At 36.8% G+C, this 7,617-nt stretch overlaps 1 non-coding gene across 1 annotated transcript; it reads right to left on the reverse strand.

Annotated features, from left to right (window-relative positions):
- Positions 1-6,585: 6,585 nt before the first annotated feature.
- On the reverse strand, positions 6,586-6,749 carry LOC115870186. Its single transcript, XR_004046559.1, has one exon. It is a non-coding gene; the product is annotated as a U1 spliceosomal RNA (small nuclear RNA).
- Between the last annotated feature and the right edge of the window lie 868 nt (positions 6,750-7,617).

A 7,617-nucleotide genomic window follows, 5' to 3' on the forward strand; every position in this document is an offset into this window, starting at 1 on the left:
CACAGACAGTTGGTGAAAGACAAACACGTGATCACGCATTTGTCCGTCATTATTTCTGCAGGAATTTGGCATTGGATACATGGTATATTCCTTTGATTTCTTCCCCGGTCCAATGACTATTTTTCCTTATTCTAGATAAACAATGTATAAGCTAACATTGGTTGTAAGCTAGCAATTTTCTTCACTCTGTTCTTCTGAAAATACTTGCCCATAATAGGCTAATAATTGTCAATTATATTTTGACTATATTGTGTTTGTATTGTTTCTGTGTATTGGGCAGTGTGGCACTCTATGAAAAGTCTAATGTTTGGATGTCTTTAAGTTGTATATTCCTTTTTATTTCCTCATCAATTATTCTCTGAATTCAATGTTTCTAATTTCTTTATCTACATCTGGACATTTCAGGTTGAAGTCTTATCTGTAACATCTTCAAATCTCTGGATTTAGGCTTCACACCTGGATGATAATGTCTTGCCTCAGCCTTGTTTCTAACTTTAGATGATTTGATTGCTAATTACAAAAATAACATGAACTATTTCTTTCTCTCTTTTATCTATATCATCATCTGTCTATTAGTTTCTCACAGACAAAATTGCAGTTAGACTCAAACTGTGGAAATGGGAAAATCTTTAGGAGCCCAGGTAATGTTTTACAGCCATTTAAAATTTTTTATTTTCTCTGTAAATCAGTTTTATTCTTTTACATATAAGGGCAAGCTTTATGTGATTCATATATAAACAATTTTAAGCTGGGAAGAGAAGACATCAGTGGAATGTGTCATGCATTCATTGTCAAATTCCTTCAGAAATCATGATTAGCCAATATATGATCATGTGACCCACTGACTCTGGGGAAAAAACCCGATAATATATAAATATGTATAATTAGAACAAGATGCCAAGATGCAAATGCCTGCATAAATTTGAAGGATGGTGTTAGAGTCATGCTGGCTGAGGAAAAAAAAAACTATAGTTCTAGACAATACATGCTTTGGATTGGCTCTCCTATTACCAGTCTTAAACCCCCTCTCAAATCTCGTTTGGTGCAGTTCCTATCTACAGACTGTTATGAAAGCCCACATCAATAAGCCACTGAATTTGTGCAATATGCATATTATCAGACTCCTGCAGTACTGGGGATTACTGAAGAAAACATTATAGAGTTTCTAGGATTTGTGCCACCTAATCGCATAGGTTCAAGCTTCACTTGAGTCTAGCAATTTTCTTTCATTCCATTGGCACTATTTTTTCATAGACAGTTGGTGAAAAACAAACACGTGATTGTGCACTTGTCAGTCATTATTTCTGCAGGAATTTGGCATTGGATACATGGTATATTGCTTTGATTTCTTCCCCGGTCCAATGACTATTTTTCCTTATTCTAGATAAACAATGTATAAGCTAACATTGATTGTAAGCTAGCAATTTTCTTCACTCTGTTCTTCTGAAAATACTTGCCCATAATAGGCTAATAATTGTCAAAGAAAACATTATACAGTTTCTAGGATTTGTGCCACCTAATCGCATAGGTTCAAGCTTCACTTGAGTCTAGCAATTCTCTTTCATTCCATTGGCAAGCTTGCTCTTCCGTTTATTCTTCTTCTTTGTACCCTCTTGCCTTAGTTGCCTTGACACCAGAAATACTTGATTTATATTTTACTATTTTGTGGGAGAAGAATGGGAATTCCAGCACTTCATAGTGATTACATGAAACCTGATGAGGGCCAAGAGGCAGTCTCTTAACTGACGGGGAGGCTTGCAGTGGGGGAGGTGTTCATCAGGGTTGTGACCTTTCACCGTCCCTATTCGATCTGTAAGCTTAGCAAGTAACTCTAGAAGCTGAACTCTATGAATAATGTGGCATCAGGATTGGAGGAAGGTTTATTAACAACCTGCAATATAACAACTTTGCTTCCTGAAGGCAAAGAGAATCTGATGAAAAGCAGAGATTTCAGCCTTCAATATGGATTATAATTTAATATAAAGAAAACCAGAATATTTTAACTAGAGAAATAGACATAATCATGATAAATGGAGAAAGCATCAAGGTTGTCAACGACTTCATTTTAATCAGCTCCTCAATCAACATTCATGAGTGGCAGCAAAATAATCAAATAACATAATGCATTGGGCAAATTACTGTACACAATCACTTTAAAGTGTTAGAGAGTGTGTTAGTCTGGGTACGTTAGAGAAACAAATTCACAGAAACTCATGTATAAGAGAGAGTTTTATATAAAGGTTAAGTGCGCTTCAAGAAAACATCCCAACCCAGTGCTGCCCAAACCCACAAGTCCAACATTAACCCTTATGTCTGACACCAAGCCACAAAGTTATCTTTCACCTCACAAAACAAACACTATGATGCCGACTGTAGGAGGAAAGACGAGTCAGTGAACGTGTAAGCATCTCAGCGCTGGCTGGGGTCTCCACTCGGCTGCTTCAGCACCCAGGGCAGCATCGGGGCTTCTTCTAGGGGATGTCTTGCAGGAAGTGGGCCTTGCAAGCTGAAGCAGGGAGCTGGCTAAGGCAGCTGCACCCTGGTCCGACTATTAGAAAGCAAGAGACCGGAGAACTAGAAAGGCGACGCTCACTGAGCCATTTATCCCTCCGCCCTTCAATTAATCCCACATGTGTTTATTGGCCAGGTTGGCACAATAAACTTTACCTATATCAGAGAGCAAAGATGTCACTTTGAGGACGAAGGTGTGTTTGATTCAAATCATAGTATTTTCAATTGCCTTATATGCATGTAAATTGGTCATTGAATAAGGAACGTCACAGAAGAATTGATTCATTTGCATTATGGTGTTGAAGAAGAGTTTCCAAAGTATTGTGGACTGATGAAGAACAAACGACTCTATCATGGAAAAAGTACAACCAGACGCTCCTATAAAGGAGAATGGTAACACAGTCTCACATACTTTGAATATGTGATCAGGTGAGACTAGTCCATAGAAATAGACAGCGTGCTAGGTAAAGTAGAAGATCATAATAAAAGAGGAAGACTCAAGGCAATGGAATGACACAGTGGCTCTCATAGATCAACAAATGTTAGAATGCCATAGGACTAAGCAATCAGTGCTTTGTTCTGGGAATTGACTTGACACCTCATAAGAACATTGGCTGATGCTTCTTCAATCCCAATTTTAAGTTAATTTTTTTCCATCTATGAATTATATTTTGATGTTTTCTGAGATTTAATCCTTAGTTATGTTTGCATATCTCTTTATATCTCTTTGGACAATCACATATAGTCTCATAACTTTGTCCACAAAATATATGTGGGTGTCCTGCAAATGCCCCCAATTCTATGTTACAATCAATGTAACCAATTACATAAGAGAGAGGGTACCTTTCTATAGGTGGTTTGGTGCTACCAGGTTGTTCAGGCTTCTACCAGAATAAACCGAATCTAATATATATATATATATATATATATTACATAAAATATTTCTTCATTTGCATACCTCACAGGGAATTCAACTCCACATCTTAAAAACTACTTTTATTCAACCACCCCTTTAAATTTATGTTGAAATTTTCTCTTTTTGAAATTTCTATTCTAATAAAGGACACCATCTTTTATATATTGACTCTGGGTGAAGGCAGAGTTTCTTTCCTGATTCTTCTTTCCTCGTGTGGCATATTCTGTTAGTGACCATGCTCTGCTATTCCCAAACCCTTTGGTCTCATACTTATTCCTTTCTCTCCGTTGCTTCTGCTGCTGACTTACTTACACCTTCTATCTTTCTCTCGTGGACCATTGGTAGAATTTTGTAACACCTTTCCTTATTGTGCTATCAATCCATCCTTCAATCTACTACAGAATCATGTTTTCAAAATGCAAAGTATATCTTGATTCTCTTTTGGACAATACTCTCCAATGACTTCCGTTGTGTAATATAGCATGAAACCTAAAATTCTTATATGGCTTAATTGATTTTTCAAGCTATGATTCTGATCCTTTCATCTTAATTATAATTTATAATCTATCATAAATAATAATTGTTATTATTTATTATGCACAAATGTGGATATTGTATGAATTATTTTATAAAATATTTCATTATTCATTCATATTGGGAATAAATTAATGTTTATAAATATCCAACACTTAAATAAAACATATTACATTATTAATTATTATGAAACTGTGTTAGTCTGGGTTGACTAGAGAAACAAATCCAAGGCCCTCATGTGTGTAATAGAGAACTTGATATCAAAGAGTAATTGCATATTGAGCAAACATTCCAGCCAAATCCATATCAAGCCCATAAGTCCAAAATTAGCCCATATGTCTGATACCAGTCTATAAATTCCTCTTCAGACTCACACAACACATGCAATGACACTGAATGCAGGAAGATCACAGGCCTGTGGGTGGAAAGTCTTGTGGATCCAGTGGCGTGCTAAGCATCTCAGTGCTAGTATGGGTCTTCCGGTGGCTCCTCCAGCTCCAGAGCTCTAGTTCCAACAGCATAGCTCCATGTGGTTTGCCAACGGGAATGTGTAGCAAAGAAAGTCTGTCTAGCCACCAGGAAGTTATTTATCTCCATAGTGTCTCCAAATGAGGTAATCAAGCTGCGACCTGATTGACAGGCTAAACTCCACCCCTTCACTCTTAATAGCTTCAAATTGACACCAGGTTATGTACCTACCACAAAAACTATTCCAATTTTATAGACAAGATTAAAACTTAGTAGTCCATAGTCACTTAGACAGTTAATGTAGAGCTGAGTGAGATTCAAGTACACGTCAATCTCCTGCTAAAATCCAGAACTATAACCTGACACTAAACTACTTGAAGTTTTCTGAATGTGCTGTGATTTTAATCCAAAAATTATTTTTACCTAGTTTATGTTCCCTTACATGTATATAGACAAGATAGAATTCAATCTGTTTTCTTTTCAAGGAAGCATATGTAAAGAAAATATGTCAGCCAATATTTTATCATACTTAGGGGACTAGACTTAAATTATGGAACAAGCGAGGAATTAACTGGAGCATCTTTTAAAGTCTTCAGTGATATTAAAAAAAAAAATTAAAGTTTATCTGAATGATGTTGTTCTTCATGACCAGCACTGGCACCTCCCCATGTTTGTTATTTTCATACATATCTACTTGTGCTGCTAACACTTGCTATGTTCTCATACTCAGTGAAAAAAGTGTATGTGTTTCATGCTCAGATTGTATAGGCCATTTGAAGAGGTGAGTACTTAGCTCCTTAAAGTGAAGTGGACAAATCAATTGATGTTACTGAACTTCAATTTTCTTCATTCTAACACAGTAATATTACTAACCTTAAAGGGTTTGCTAAATATCAAAGAAAGACATCTCTTGGTATATAAATGGAGGCTCTATCTACCAAATGATAGCTCTGACTATTCTGCCAAAAAGTCCTACCTTTAGAAAAGCTATTTTAAAACTATTTTCTATTTTGAAACATTTTATGATATTGATGCTATTTTTAAAGTCAAATTGTGAAAATAATTTTTTTGGTATTGGATAAAACAAACAAACCTGTCTGGGAAGAACTACGGTCAGAATGCTCCTTAGAGGCAAGGGTAGTGAGACTTCTCTTGCTTTCTTTGGCCATATCATCAGGCGACAACAGTGCCTGTAGAAGGACATCATACTTGGCAAAGCAGAGGGGCAGCAAAAAGGAAAAAGGTCCTTGACAAAGTAGATTGACACAGTAGCTACGACAATGGGGTCAAACTTGACAACAATTGTGAGAATAGCACACAGCCAGGCTGTATGGACTGACGTGATGGAATCAAGCGACAATAGTATTAGGAAGATACATTACTTTCTCCTCTTTAAAATGGGGATGAAAATCATATCCAACTAATGAGGTTGTTGTAGAGATAAACTTATTCTTTAAGAAGAGTACATGACACAAGGCAAGAACTCGGTAGATATACTGTTTTTAGTGACCTTGTGCAACCAAGTTCATAAGCAAACGTTTGGAAGCAACAGAGACCAACAAAAAATAATCTGTTGTTCTCATTACATGAGGTTAGATTTTCTCCAGTAGACATGCCCTAAGGCTTTGGGTATGGGCATGGCCTGAAAATTTGACTAGCATATATAAAGTAATAGGAGCCTTGATGCCGTTCTTGGCTGTCAATCACAACATTAGCAGTTCAAAACTATTAACTGCTTCCCAGGAGAAAGGAAACACTTCCTAACCCCCTAAAAGGGGTAGTCTTAGAAACTCACAGGGACAATTCTACCCTGTGCAATTTGGGCACTGTGAGTAGGAACTAACTAGATGGTAGTGAGTTTGAATTTGTTTATAAAGAGAAATTTCATCTTCTAGTTTGCTCTATGCAGTCCTTAACCACCTTTTGTCAATTTTCCAGTAGTTCTGAATGGGTAATAAAAATGGAACATATATAAAATAGCAAAGCAGACAAAAGCAAGAGCAGTTTTCATAATGTTTTGACCTACAGTGTCATCAATTATCTAGAAAATTTCTACCTCAAAAAGTGAAAGATAAGTTAGAAAATCAAGCTGAAATTAGTTAGGCTAAAGAAGTGTACCTTCTGATAAGTTTGTGTCTCATCTTTTTCTTTTTAAACAGGGGATAACGTGAACGCAGTCCCCCACTACCACAAATTATGCAGTCGAGTTTCCCACATTTGGGGAAATCACAGGGGTCAGCACACCCTCAGTGCAATGGATGAGCCTCGCCCTGGGAAAACCACCTTTGTGATCATGGTGTCTCCCCTGCCGGGTAAGTATATGTGCCTCATCTTTTAATAACAAAGTTGATATTACACCTTTATGTGTCACCTGTTCTTAGTAGCATTTCTTCATCAGAATAGGTCTGGATTGAAAGAAACTAATGTGGGAAACTCTTTCAGTGGAACCGCAAGTAGAAAAGAACACTGAGTGTGCCATCAGCTTTATTTGTGTTTGTTTCGTATTTTTTTCAGAAACATCATGATGCTTTTGCAAGAAAATATACATACTTGTCACATCCACAGGAAACTTGTTCTTTGGCCAAATTCAGAAATAAGTTTGCAGACTGCTAGATAAAATAACACCTTTTTTATTTTGGAATTAAATTATCCAAAATGAGGTCTTTTGAGTTCACCATTTTTCTAAATTTACTAAATAAGTTCCATTTAGAAAAGAATTTTAAAAATTATCATACTTCCCTCACAATATCTGGATTATCTTTATAAGAGAATTATCCCTTGAAATTGAGAAACTCAGTCAAGGAACTCCATGCTCTGTGTTGATATGGCAGAAAAACTTAGGCGATTGATTGTGTCGGAGAAAGATGAGGCTTTCTTCTTCCATACAGATTTACAGTCTCAGAAACCCACAGGGACAGTTTCATGCTGTCTTATAGGGTCGCTATGAGTTGGAATTGTCTCAATAGCAGTGAGTGAGTGCTTTATTGTGTGTAGTGTTAGCATCCACTGTTCCGTTCTTTCGCCACTTTCTATGTTTCCAAGGTCTGGGGGTTACACTCATCATTCTGCTGTCAAACGTGGCCTAAAGTTCTGGGGGTTATGAAAATAGTAGTAAAAGTAGATACTCTGATCGACAAACCCTGGAGGCACTAGCAGGTACATGTCATCTCTACCCTATGGGAGGTAAG

The sequence above is a fragment of the Echinops telfairi genome, unplaced genomic scaffold (genome assembly GCF_000313985.2).
Source record: "Echinops telfairi isolate 266 unplaced genomic scaffold, ASM31398v2 ScPeMD7_443;HRSCAF=831, whole genome shotgun sequence".
NCBI lineage: Eukaryota > Metazoa > Chordata > Mammalia > Afrosoricida > Tenrecidae > Echinops > Echinops telfairi.